The sequence below is a fragment of the Passer domesticus genome, unplaced genomic scaffold (genome assembly GCF_036417665.1).
Source record: "Passer domesticus isolate bPasDom1 unplaced genomic scaffold, bPasDom1.hap1 HAP1_SCAFFOLD_196, whole genome shotgun sequence".
NCBI classification, from domain to species: Eukaryota; Metazoa; Chordata; class Aves; order Passeriformes; family Passeridae; genus Passer; species Passer domesticus.
In genome coordinates this window covers 3394-15945 of record NW_026989977.1, presented here as the reverse complement: position 1 = coordinate 15945, position 12552 = coordinate 3394, and the positions used below count along the sequence as shown (strand labels likewise).

Sequence of the window (12552 nt, the reverse complement as noted above, 5' to 3'; positions counted from 1 at the left end):
AAACCCCTAAAAATTGGGAAAAACAAACAAAAAAAAATTAGAAAAAACTCCCCCAAAATTGGGAAAAACATCAAATTTGGGAAAACCCTAAAAATTCCAAGAAAGAAGCTCAAAAATTGATAAGAAAAATTTAAAAATTGGGAAAAAACCTTAAAAATTTGGGAAAAATTTATGAAGTTGGGGGAAAAACTCAAAATTTGGGGAAAAATTTAAAATGTAGGGAAAAACCCCCAGAATTTGGGAAAATTGTCCCAAATTTGGGTCATGAGTGCCACCAAATGTGGGTTTGAGAGGAAAAATTGGATTTTCCTTTGGATTTTTTTTGTTTTTCCCAAAAAATGGGAACAAACTTGAGCTTTTTTTACCTTTTATTTCTTTTTTTAAATAAAAAATGGAATTTTTTTGGTTTTTTGTTACTTTTGTGACTTTGTATTCTCTGCGTCGGGTCAATAAAAATCCGACTTGGGCTGAAAATGCCAAAAATTGGGATTTTCTCATTATTTTTCCATAAAAATTTTGGGATAAAATGGCCAAAAATTGGGATTTTTTCCATAATTTTCCCCCCAATTCTGACCACAGGAAATTCCAATAACGACACAACTCCCGTTAATTAATTCAATTGATGAGTTTAATTAATTAAAAACATTAAATAAGGCCCCTGAAATGGGATCGCAATAAATAATCCAGAGGTAATTAATCAATAAATAATTAATAAATAGCAACAAATAAATAATGGCAAATAAATAATGACAAATAAATAATAAATAAATAGCAAATAAATAATTAGCAATAAATAATTAATAAATTCAGCAGCCACAGGTGCTGAAGCTGAGGTAGAGGTGACCTCGTTAATTAAAACCTCGTTAACGAGGCCAACCTGACCACGCCCCTTTCCAGTGCTCCCAGTGCCAAACTGGGATTGGGCAACCTCAAAATTCCAGCATGGGGCTTGTTCCCACCTTAACTGGCAGCTAATTAACGAGCTGGTCATTAATTAGCGGTTAATTAACCAGCTAATTAATCAGGGAATGGCAAAACCCCCCCTCAATCCGTGACTCCGCCCCTTTCCAGTCCTCCCAGTTCCAAACTGGGATCGTCCAACGCCGGCGTCTTCTTCCAACCCGGAGCTCTCCGACCTTAATTAACGACCTCGTTAATTAATCCAGGGGGGCGTGGCCGTCCTGGGCGCCACCCCCAATTTGGGGGGGGGTCCTCATCGTGTCCTGCTGCCAGCAGGGGGCGACACAGGCGGCGACAAAGGTGACAACGGAGGTGACGCCAACACCGAGGGGCAGGAGCCACCCATGGGTGCCGCCACCGCTGTGCCGTTGGGGATTTGGGGTCCCTCTGGGACTGGGGGTGTCCCCAGGGGGGTCCTTGTCCCCCCCGAGGTGACAATCGGCGACGTCACCCGGCGCGTTGTAGATTTGGGTGCCCACCACGGCCAGGAGGAGCAGCAGGAGTCGCTTGGCGGCGCTGGGTTCTTCCGAGGGGAGGGGGCGGCGCACCTGGAAGGGGGGGGAAGATTCCAAAGTTGGGGTCAGGGATCACCAGGATGGGGGGAATTCCTGGAATTTTGGGGAAAATTCACGGAATTTTGGGAAAAAATCCTGTGGGAAATGGGATTAGAGATGGGGAAAGGTGGGTTGGGGAACCCATCCAAGGGGTGACCCGGGCGGACCCTGCTTAGCTTCACAAAGGGTTTGGGGGAATTAACGCCCCCTGGGGCAAACATTCCAATTTTGGGGCAAATAATTCCACTCTGGGATAAAAATTCCCTCTGGTTTTAGGTAAATAAATCTATTTTTTGGGGAAAAAATCCCTTTTTACAGGAAAAAAGCCTCTTTTGGGTCAGGTTGGGGAACCCATCCCAGGGATGACCCTGGTGGACCCTGCTTATCTTCACAAAGGGTTTGGGGGAATTAACGCCCCTTGGGGTAAATAATTTATATTTTGGGGAAAATAAATCCTTTTTTGGGGCAAATAAATCAAATTTTTTGGCAAATAATTCCCGTTTTTTGATAAAATTCCATTTGTTTTGGGGAAAATAAATCCATTTTTGGGGAAAAGAAAGCCCCTTTGGGTCAGGTTGGGGAACCCATCCAAGGGGTGACCTGGGCGGACCCTGCTTAGCTTCACAAAGGGTTTGGGGGAATTAACGCCCCCTGGGGCAAAAATTCCAATTTTAGGGCAAATAATTCCCACTCTGGGATAAAAATTCCCTCTGTTTTTGGGTAAATATATCCATTTTTGGGAAAAAAAAAAAATCCCTTTTTATGGGAAAAAAGCCCCTTTTGGGTCAGGTTGGGGAACCCATCCAAGAGGTGACCTGGGTGGACCCTGCTTAGCTTCCCAAAGGGTTTGGGGGAATTAATCCCCTCTGGGGCAAATAATTCCAATTTTGCGGCAAATAATTCCCACTCTGGGATAAAAATTCCCTCTGGTTTTGGGTAAATAAATCTATTTTTGGGGAAAAAAATCCCTTTTTACAGGAAAAAAGCCTCTTTTGGGTCAGATTGAGGAACCCATCCCAGGGATGACCCTGGTGGACCCTGCTTATCTTCACAAAGGGTTTGGGGGAATTAACGCCCCTTGGGGTAAATAATTTATATTTTGGGGAAAATAAATCCTTTTTTGGGGCAAATAAATCAAATTTTTTGGCAAATAATTCCCGTTTTTGATAAAATTCCATTTGTTTTGGGGAAAATAAATCCATTTTTGGGGAAAAGAAAGCCCCTTTGGGTCAGGTTGGGGAACCCATCCAAGGGGTGACCCGGGCGGACCCTGCTTAGCTTCACAAAGGGTTTGGGGGAATTAATCCCCCCTGGGGCAAATAATTCCAATTTTGGGGCAAATAATTCCCACTCTGAGATAAAAATTCCCTCTGTTTTTGGGTAAATATATCGATTTTTGGGGAAAAAAAAAATCCCTTTTTATGGGAAAAAAGCCCCTTTTGGGTCAGGTTGGGGAACCCATCCAAGGGGTGACCCGGGTGGATCCTGCTTAGCTTCCCAAAAGGTTTGGGAGAATTAACCCCCTCTGGGGTACATAATTCCTATTTTGGGGCAAATAAATCCCATTTTGGGACAAATAATTTCTATTTTTTTGATAAAATTCCATTTGTTTGAGGGAAAATAAATTCATTTTTGGGGAAAAAAGTTCCTTTTTGGAGTAAATAATCCTTTAGTCACTTAGGGGAACCCATCCAAGTGGTGACCCAGGTGGATCCTGCTTAGCTTCCCAAGAGTTTGGGGAAATTAACCCCCCCTGGGGTAAATAATTCCAATTTTGGGGCAAATAATTCCCACTCTGGGATAAAAATTCCCTCTGTTTTTGGGCAAATATATCCATTTTTTGGAAAAAAAAAAATCCCTTTTTATGGGAAAAAAGCCCCTTTTGGGTCAGGTTGGGGAACCCATCCAAGTGGTGACCCAGGTGGACCCTGCTTAGCTTCCAAAAGGGTTTGGGGGGAATTAACGCCCCTTGGGGTAAATAATTTATATTTTGGGGAAAATAAATCCTTTTTTTGGGGAAAATAAATCAAATTTTTTGGCAAATAATTCCTATTTTTTTGATAAAATTCCATTTGTTTTGGGGAAAATAAATCCATTTTTGGGGAAAAGAAAGCCCCTTTGGGTCAGGTTGGGGAACCCATCCAAGGGGTGACCCGGGCGGACCCTGCTTAGCTTCACAAAGAGTTTGGGGGAATTAACGCCCCCTGGGGCAAAAATTCCAATTTTGGGGCAAATAATTCCCACTCTGGGATAAAAATTCCCTCTGTTTTTGGGTAAATATATCCATTTTTGGGGGAAAAAAAATCCCTTTTTATGGGAAAAAAGCCCCTTTTGGGTCAGGTTGGGGAACCCATCCAAGGGGTGACCTGGGCGGACCCTGCTTAGCTTCCCAAAGGGTTTGGGGGAATTAACGCCCCTTGGGGTAAATAATTTATGTTTTGGGGCAAATTAATCCCTTTTTTGAGGCAAATTAATCCCATTTTGGGATAAAATTCCATTTGTTTTGGGGGAAAATAAATCCGTTTTTGGGAAGAAAAATATCCCTTTTTGGGGTAAATATTCCCCTAGTCAGACTGGGGAACCCATCCAAGGGGTGACCTGGGTGGACTCTGCTTAGCTTCCCAAAAGGTTTGGGAGAATTAACCCCCTCTGGGGTAAATAATTCCTATTTTGGGGCAAATAAATCCGATTTTGGGACAAATAATTTCTATTTTTTGGATAAAATTCCATTTGTTTTGGGGAAAATAAATCCATTTTTGGGGGAAAAAAGTTCCTTTTTGGAGTAAATAATCCTTTAGTCACTTAGGGGAACCCATCTAAGTGGTGACCCGGGTGGACCCTGCTTAGCTTCCAAAAGGGTTTGGGGGAATTAACGCCCCTTGGGGTAAATAATTTATATTTTGGGGAAAATAAATCCCTTTTTTGAGGCAAATTAATCCCATTTTGGGATAAAATTCCCATTTGTTTTGGGAGAAAATAAATCCATTTTTGGGGAAAAAAGTCCCTTTTTGGGGTAAATATTCCCCTAGTCAGACTGGGGAACCCATCCAAGTGGTGACCCGCGTGGATCCTGCTTAGCTTCCCAAGAGTTTGGGGAAATTAACGCCCCCCTGGGGTAAATAATTCCAATTTTAGGGCAAATAATTCCCACTCTGGGATAAAAAATTCCATCTTTTTGGTCAAATAAATCCCAGCGTGGAGCAAAGAATCGGTGGGGAGGAGCCCAAATCCTCCACTGAGGGTGCCAGGAAAGGCTGAGTCAGAGCGGAGAGGGTGGAAGTGACTCAGCCTCCCCCACCCCTGCGGGAAATGAGGCCAATTTTGGATTCCGGCCGGGGAATTCCTGGAATTTGGGATTTGGGAGAGGTTTGGGGGGGATCTATAGGGGATTTGGGGGGTACAGGGGGATCTATAGGGGATTTGGGGGTATAGGGAGCTTTGGGAGGGGGAGTTTGGGGGGTTTAGGGGGAATTTGGGGGAGTTTAGGATGAGTTTTGGGGATTTTGGGGGAATTTGGGGGAGTTTGGGACGAGTTTTGGGGGGGTTAGAGGAAATCGGGGGGAGTTTAGGAAGGATTTGGGGAAGTTTAGGACGAGTTTGGGGCAATTCAGGAAGAATCTGGAGTTTAGGACGAGTTTGGAGGAGTTTAGGACGAGTTTGGGGGGATTTAGGACGAGTTTGGGGGGGGTTTAGGGCGAGTTTGAGAAATTTAGGGAGGCTTAGGGCAGATCTGAGGGGGTTCAGGGCCATTTTGAGGGGGAACGCGGCGAGTTTGGGAAATTTAGGGCAGATTTTAGAAGTTTGAGGCGAATTTGGAGGAAGTTTGGGGACAATTTTAGAAGTTTTGGGCAATTTTTACAAGTTTTTTGGCGAATTTGGGCGAGTACAGGGGGGTTTAAGCGAGGCTATAGGCGACTTCTGATATCTATAGGGGATTTAAGGGATATAGGGTGAACCAAACCACCCCAAAAACTCCAAATTCAGGCAAAACCCCCCCAAAAAAACCCGAAAAAAATCTCTCCCATACTCACAGCGGGCGGGTAAAGAACGCGGCGATGCCGCCGCCGAGGCCTGGAGGGGCCGGGGGGCGGCGGGAGGGGTTCGAAGGTGAAGTGACGAGGTGGGGACGGTGCCACCCCCTTGGGGACACCCTCGGGATGTCCCCAAATCCGCCCCGGACACCTCGCGGTGGCCGCGACCGCCGCGACCATCGACATGGCGGAAAGGAAATGCCGGGATTCGAACCCGCGGCCTCGGGGTTATAACAGGGGGTGAAAACCACGCCCACAATGGATTTGATTGGTGGAGAGCGGAGGGGGCGGGGCTTGAGGAGGCCACGCCCACGTGGGGGAAATTCCCGATTTTTGAGTCACGGATTTTGCGTCATTCCCGGGGGAAAAAAATTGGGAATTTTGGGGGGAAAACGCGGGAATTTTATGGGGAAATTCCCGGGAGTTATAGAGGGAAAAAAGGGGATTTTTATTGGGGGGGAAAGAGGGGAATTTTGGGGGGGGAAAGGGATTTTTTTGGGGAAAAAAAAGGGGATTTTTGGGGAAAAAATGGGGATTTTTGGGGGGAAATTGGGAGTTTTGGAGGGAAAGAAAGAATTCGATTAAATAAATTTAAATGGAAATCTTTATTAAGGTTTATTTAAAGGAAGGAAATGCAGTGAAATGAAGGATTTTTATTAAAAATGGGAAATTTTCCCTGAAAAGATGAAAAAAAATCTTAAAAAAGGAAAAAAAAAAAAGCTCCAAAAAGGTTAAAAAATAAAACCCCAAACTAATAAAAAAAGCCCTAAAAAGGGTGAAAAAATTTGAACAAAAAGTTCTTTAAAAGCTCAAAAAAAAGCAAAAAAAATCTCAAAAAAAGGAGGGAAAAATGCCCAAAAAATCCCAAATATTCCCTAAAAAAGGCTCAAAAAATTCCTAAAAAAAACTCCAAAAAAAGCTCCAAAATTCCAATTTTTTTTCTCCAGATTTTGTCCCTCGGTGGCCTCGACCTGCAGGAGGGAAAAACCCAAAATTCCTGAAATTTATCCCAAAATTCAACAAAATTTCACCCAAAATTAACAAAAATTCCTGAAATTTACCAAAAATTAATTAAAAATCCTGAAATTTACCCCAAAATTATTAAAATTCTTCTCCAAAATGCCCAAATTTCCCCCAATTTTTTCCCTAAAAATAGAAATTTTCCTCAAATTCCCCTCAAAATCCCCCCAAAATCTCAGAATTTCTCCCCAAATTGACAAAAAAAATCATGGAATTTCTCAAAAAATGGAATTTTCTTTGTAATTCATGGATTTCATTAAAAAATCCCAAATTTCATCCTAAAAAGTTCCAAAATTTTATCAAAAAATCCCCAAAACTTCAAATTTTCAACACAAAAATCCCAAAATTTTACCCAAAATCCCCCAAATCCCAAAAAAATTCCAATTTTCATTCCCCAAATCTCCTAAATCTGGAAGATTTCATCCCAAAATCCAAAATTTATTCCCAAAAATCCCAAATTTCCCCCCAAAACTCCCAGATTTAATCAAAATATTCCAATTTTCATCCCAAAAATCCCCCCAAATTCCAAAAAAATCCCCAAAATTTCATCCAAAATCCCCAAATTTAAAAAAAATCCCAAAATTTCATTCTAAAATCCCAAAATTTATACAAAAATGCCAAATTTCCCCCCCAAAAAAACCAAATTTAATCAAAAAAATTCCAATTTTCATCCCAAAAATTGCCCAAATTCAAAAAAAAAATCCCAAAATCTCAAAATTTCCCAAAAAAAATTCCAAAATTTCCTTCTAAAATCCCAAAATTTATCAAAAAATGCCAAATTTGCCCCCAAACCCCCAAATTTAATCAAAATATTCCAATTTTCATCCCCAAAATTTCGTCAAAAATCCCCAAATTTTACCCCAAAATCCCCAAATTTCCCCAAAAAATCCAAAATTTCATTCCAAAATCCCAAAATTTATCCAAAAATCCCAAATTTCCACCCAAATTTAATCCAAATATTCCAATTTTCATCCCCAAAATTGCCCAAATTAAAAAAAAATCCCCCAAATTTCATCCCAAAAATGCCCAAAATTCCGATTTTTTCCCCCAATTTTGTGTCGGGCTCCGTTCCTGGGGTGGTTCCCATGGGAATTTTGGGAATTCCCCAAATTCTGGGAATTTTGTCCCAATTTTCTGCCTCCGGTTCTTACGTGGAGGGGCCACGAGAGACCCCCACGCCTTTGGGGGAGGGGTCCGAAAATTCCCAAAAAAGTCCCAAAATGTCCCCCAAAAAATTCCTTAAAAATAACGAAAAAAAACCCCAAATTTCCCAAAAATCCCAAAATATTTCACCCAAAAATCTAAAAAAAATCCCCAAAAAAGAAGAAAAAAACCCCCAAAAATGAAGAAAAAAATTCCCCAAAAATCCCAAAATATTTCACCCAAAAATCCCCAAAAATCTAAAAAAATGTCCCCAAAATCCCTAAAAATTAAGAAAATAACTTCCCAAATTTCCCAAAAATTCCCAAAATATTTCACCCAAAAATTAAAAAAAATCCCCAAAAAACCTCAGAAAATCCCCCCATAAATCCTAAAATATTCCAAAATTTCCCCCAAAATTCCCAAAACTTTATCCAAAATAATCTCAAAATGTTTTCCAAAAATAAAAATACCCCAAAAATTTCACCTCAAAAATCCTAAAATATTCCCAAATTTCACCAAAAAATTCCCAAAATTTCCCAAAAGTCCCAATAAAATCCCCCCCCAAAAATAAAATTAAATTTTAAAAAATTGCCCAAAAATCCTGGAATTCTGGGAATTCCAAACTCCAGGGATTTCTCCCCAAAATTCCAATATTTTTTTCCAAAAATTTGACCCTATTTTCCCCAAAAAGTTCCAATTTTTCCCCAAAAATTCCATTTTTCCCCCCAAATTCCATTTTTCCCTAAATTCCACCATTTTTCCCCAAAAAAAATTCCATATTCCCCCCAAATATTCCAATTTTTTTCAAAAATTCCAGGGTTTTCCCCCCAAAATTCATTTTTTCCCCAAAATTCCAACACTTTCCCCAAAAATTCCTCTTTTCCCCCCAAAATTCCACCATTTTTTCCCCACAAATTCAATTTTTTCCCCCAAACATTCCAAATTTTTTTTAATTCCACATTTTTCCCCAAAAAAATTCAATTTCCCCCCCAAAATTCCACCATTTTTTCCTCAAAAATTCAAATTTTTCTCCAAATATTCCAAATTTTTTTTCAAAAATTCCACATTTTTCCCCAAAAAAATTCAATTTCTTCCCCAAAATTCCCCAATTTTCCCAATTTTTTCCCAAATTTTTCCTTTTTTTCCCCAAATTCTTCCATTTTTTTCAAAATTTTTCCGTTTTCCCCCAAATTTTCCATTTTTCCCCCCTTACCTGTGCTCGGATTTGGGGTTTTCCATTGGGATTTTCCATAGGGGAGTTTCTATAGGGGATTTGGGGTTTTCTATAGGGGAATTTTGGATTTTCCACAGGGGAATTTGGGAATTTTCTACAAGGAATTTGTGATTTTCCATAGGGAATTTGGGGTTTTCTGTAGGGGAATTTGGGAATTTCTATAGGGGATTTGAGATTTTTCTATAGGGAACTGGGATTTTCCAGAGGAATTTTGGGACTTTCTATAAGGAAGTTGTGGTTTTCTATAGGGAATGTAGGACTTTCTATAGGGGAATTTGGAATTTTCTATAGGGGATTTGGGATCCTCTATAAGGAATTTGGGATTTTCCATAGGAATTTTGGGATTTTCTATAGGGAATTTGGGATTTCCCATAGGGAATTTTGGATTTTCCTATAGGGGATCTGAGATCTTCTATAGGGAATTTGGGATTTTCCATAGGGAATTCAGGATTTTCCATAGGGGATTTGGGAATTTCTATAGGGGATTTGGGGATTTTCTATAGGGAATTTGAGATTTTTCTATAGGGAATTGGGATTTTCCATAGGAATTTTGGGACTTTCTATAGGGTATTTGGGAATTTCTATAGGGGATTTGGGATTTTCCATAGGGGAAGTTGGGATTTTCCATAGGGGATTTGGGATTTCCCATAGGGAATTTAAGACTTTCTATAGGGAATTTGGGATTCCCTACAGGGAATTTGGGATTTTCCATAGGGGATTTGGGAATTTTCCATAGGGCAATTTGGGATTTTCCATATGGAATTTGGGACTTTCTATAGGGCAATTTGGGATTTTCCATAGGGGAATTTCAGATTTCCTACAGGGGATGTGTGGGATCCCCTACAGGATCCATAGGGTGTGTAGGGGCCGGCGTGTGCCGGGGCCGCGGCGGATCCCCCGCGGGGTCCCCCGGAGGGCAGGGTCCCCTATGGGATCCATACGGCCCCGGCCGTAGGTGACCCCGGCCTTGCTGTGGCCTCGGCCCCGGGGGCGGCGCACGGGACAGCGCCCCCCGCTGGGGAGCGGGGCCCTGGAGCGCCTATGGAGCACCTATGGATCGCCTATGGAGCCCCTATGGATCCCCAATGGGAGCCCTATAGATCCCCTATGGATCACCAATGGGAGTCCTATGGATCCCCTATAGATCACCAATGGAATCACCTGTGGAGCCCCTATGGATCGCCTAAGGATCCCCTATAGATCACCTATGGATCCCCTATAGATCACCTATGGATCCCCTATAGATCACCTATGGATCCCCTATAGATCACCTAAGGATCCCCTATAGATCACCTATGGATCCCCAAAGGGAGCCCCTATGGAATCACCTATGGATCCCCAGTGGGAGCCCTATGGATCCCCTATAGATAGTCTATGGATCACCTATAGATCCCCTATGGAATCATCTATGGATCCCCTATAGAATCATCTATGGGAGCCCCTATGGATCACCCAGGGGAGCCCTATGGATCCCCTATAGATAGTCCATGGATTGCCTATGGATCCCCTATGGATCATCTATGGATGCCCTGTGAAGCCCCTATGGAGTCACCTATAGATCATCCACGGGAGCCCCTATGGATCCCTCACAGATCCCATATGGATCCCCCCCAGGAGCCCCTATGGAAGCCTCGATGGATCCCCTACAGATCCCCTATGGGAACCCCACTGGATCCCCTATAGGTACCCTATACGTTCCCTATGGGAGCCTGTACAGATCCCCTATGGGAACCCCTATGGGGAGCCCTTATAGATCCCCCACAGATCCCCCATGGCAGCCCCTATGGATCCCATATAGATCCCCAATGGGTCCCCTATAGATCCCCTATGGATCAGCTTTGGGACCCCTATGGATTCCCCATGGATCCCTTATAGATCCCCTATGGAATCCTACAGACCCCCCCTTACAGAGCCCCTATAGGGCCCCAATGTCCCCTATAGACCCCAAAACCCCCTCAAACCCCCTATAGAACCCCCACATCCCCTATAGAACCCCCAAACCCCCCCCATCCCCTATAGAACCCAAATGTCCCCTATAGATCCCGGAACTCCCCCCACAGGTCTCATCTAGGACCCCCCAAAATCCCTTTAACCGCCCCTTATAGACCCCAAACGTCCCCTACAGACCCCATAACCCCCCAATATCCCCTATAGACCCCATACCCCCCCCAATCCCTTACAGATCCCACAACCCGCTCACTTTTCCCTATAGATCCCATAACCCACCCATAGGTCCCATATAGGACCCCAAACAATCCCTTTAACCCCCCCCATAGAGCCCCTATAGAGCCCCAGGGTCCCCTATAGACCCCACAGACCCCATAAGGTCCCCCAGACCCCCCAAGAGTCCCCTATAGAACCCAAGCCCAACCAAATCCCCTATAGAACCCCTCAAACGTCCCCTATAGCCCCACAACCCCCTCCAAGTCCCCTATAGACCCCTCCAATCCCCCCCACAGGTCCCATATAGGGCCCAACCCCTCCCAAAAATCCCCTCTAGACCCCAAAATCTCCCCCAAAATCCCCTATAGCCCCCACAGGTCCCATATAGGGCCCAAACCCCCCCAAAATCCCCTATAGACCCCAAAATCCCCCCCAAAAATCCCCTATAGGTCCCATATAGGGGCCCAACCCTCCCAAAAATCCCCTATAGACCCCACAGGTCCCATATGGGGCCCAACCCTTCCAAAAATCCCCTATAGACCCCAAAATCTCCCCCCAAAAAACCCCTATAGACCCCAAAAATCCCCTATAGGTCCCACAGGGTCCCATATAGGGCCCAACCCTCCCAAAAATCCCTTATAGACCCCAAAATCCCCCCCCAAAATCCCCCATAGGTCCCATATAGGGTCCAGCCCCTCCCCAAATCCCCTATAGACCCCACAGGTCCCATATAGGGCCCAGGCCCCCCCCAAAATCCCCCACAGACCCCAAAATCTCCCCAAAAATCCACTATAGGTCCCATATAGGGCCCAAGCTCCCTCCCAAAAATCCCCTATAGACCCCAAAATCTCCCCCAAAAATCCCCTATAGACCCCATAGGTCCCATGTGGGGCCCAACCCCTCCCAAATCCCTTATAGACCCCAAAATCTCCCCCAAAATCCCATAGAGCCCCCATATAGGGCCCAACCTCCCTCCAAAAATCCCCTATAGACCCCACAGGTCCCATATAGGGCCCAACCTCCCTCCCAAAAATCCCCTATAGACCCCAAAATCTCTTTCAAAATCCCTTATAGACCCCAAAATCTCCCTCCAAAATCCCCTACAGACCCCATAGGTCCCATATAGGGCCCAACCCTTCCAAAAATCCCTTATAGACCCCAAAATCTCCCCCCAAAATCCCCTATAGGTCCCATATAGGGCCCAACCCCCCCCCCCCCCCCCCCCCCCCCAAAGTCCCCTATAGGTTCCGGATATCCCCAGAAACCACTCCGGTTTATATTCCCCAAGTCCCGTCCCTATAGATTCCCTTCCCCTATAGATCTCCCCCTCCCCCACCCTCCATAGGTACCCTCAACACCCCCCCCCCCCTCGTTCCCTTCCCCTCCCCCCCAACCTCCATCCATACGTTCCGGAATATCCCAAAAACCACTCCGGATATCCCCCAAA

The 12552-nt window shown here is 44.0% G+C and overlaps 1 long non-coding RNA gene across 1 annotated transcript; it reads right to left on the bottom strand.

Annotated features, from left to right (window-relative positions):
• Positions 1-610: 610 nt before the first annotated feature.
• On the bottom strand, positions 611-12320 carry LOC135292086 (uncharacterized). Its single transcript, XR_010354628.1, has 4 exons — positions 12125-12320; positions 8922-12073; positions 5546-6516; positions 611-1508 (listed from the first exon to the last, which is right to left on the bottom strand). It is a non-coding gene; the product is annotated as an uncharacterized LOC135292086 (long non-coding RNA).
• Positions 12321-12552: the final 232 nt, after the last annotated feature.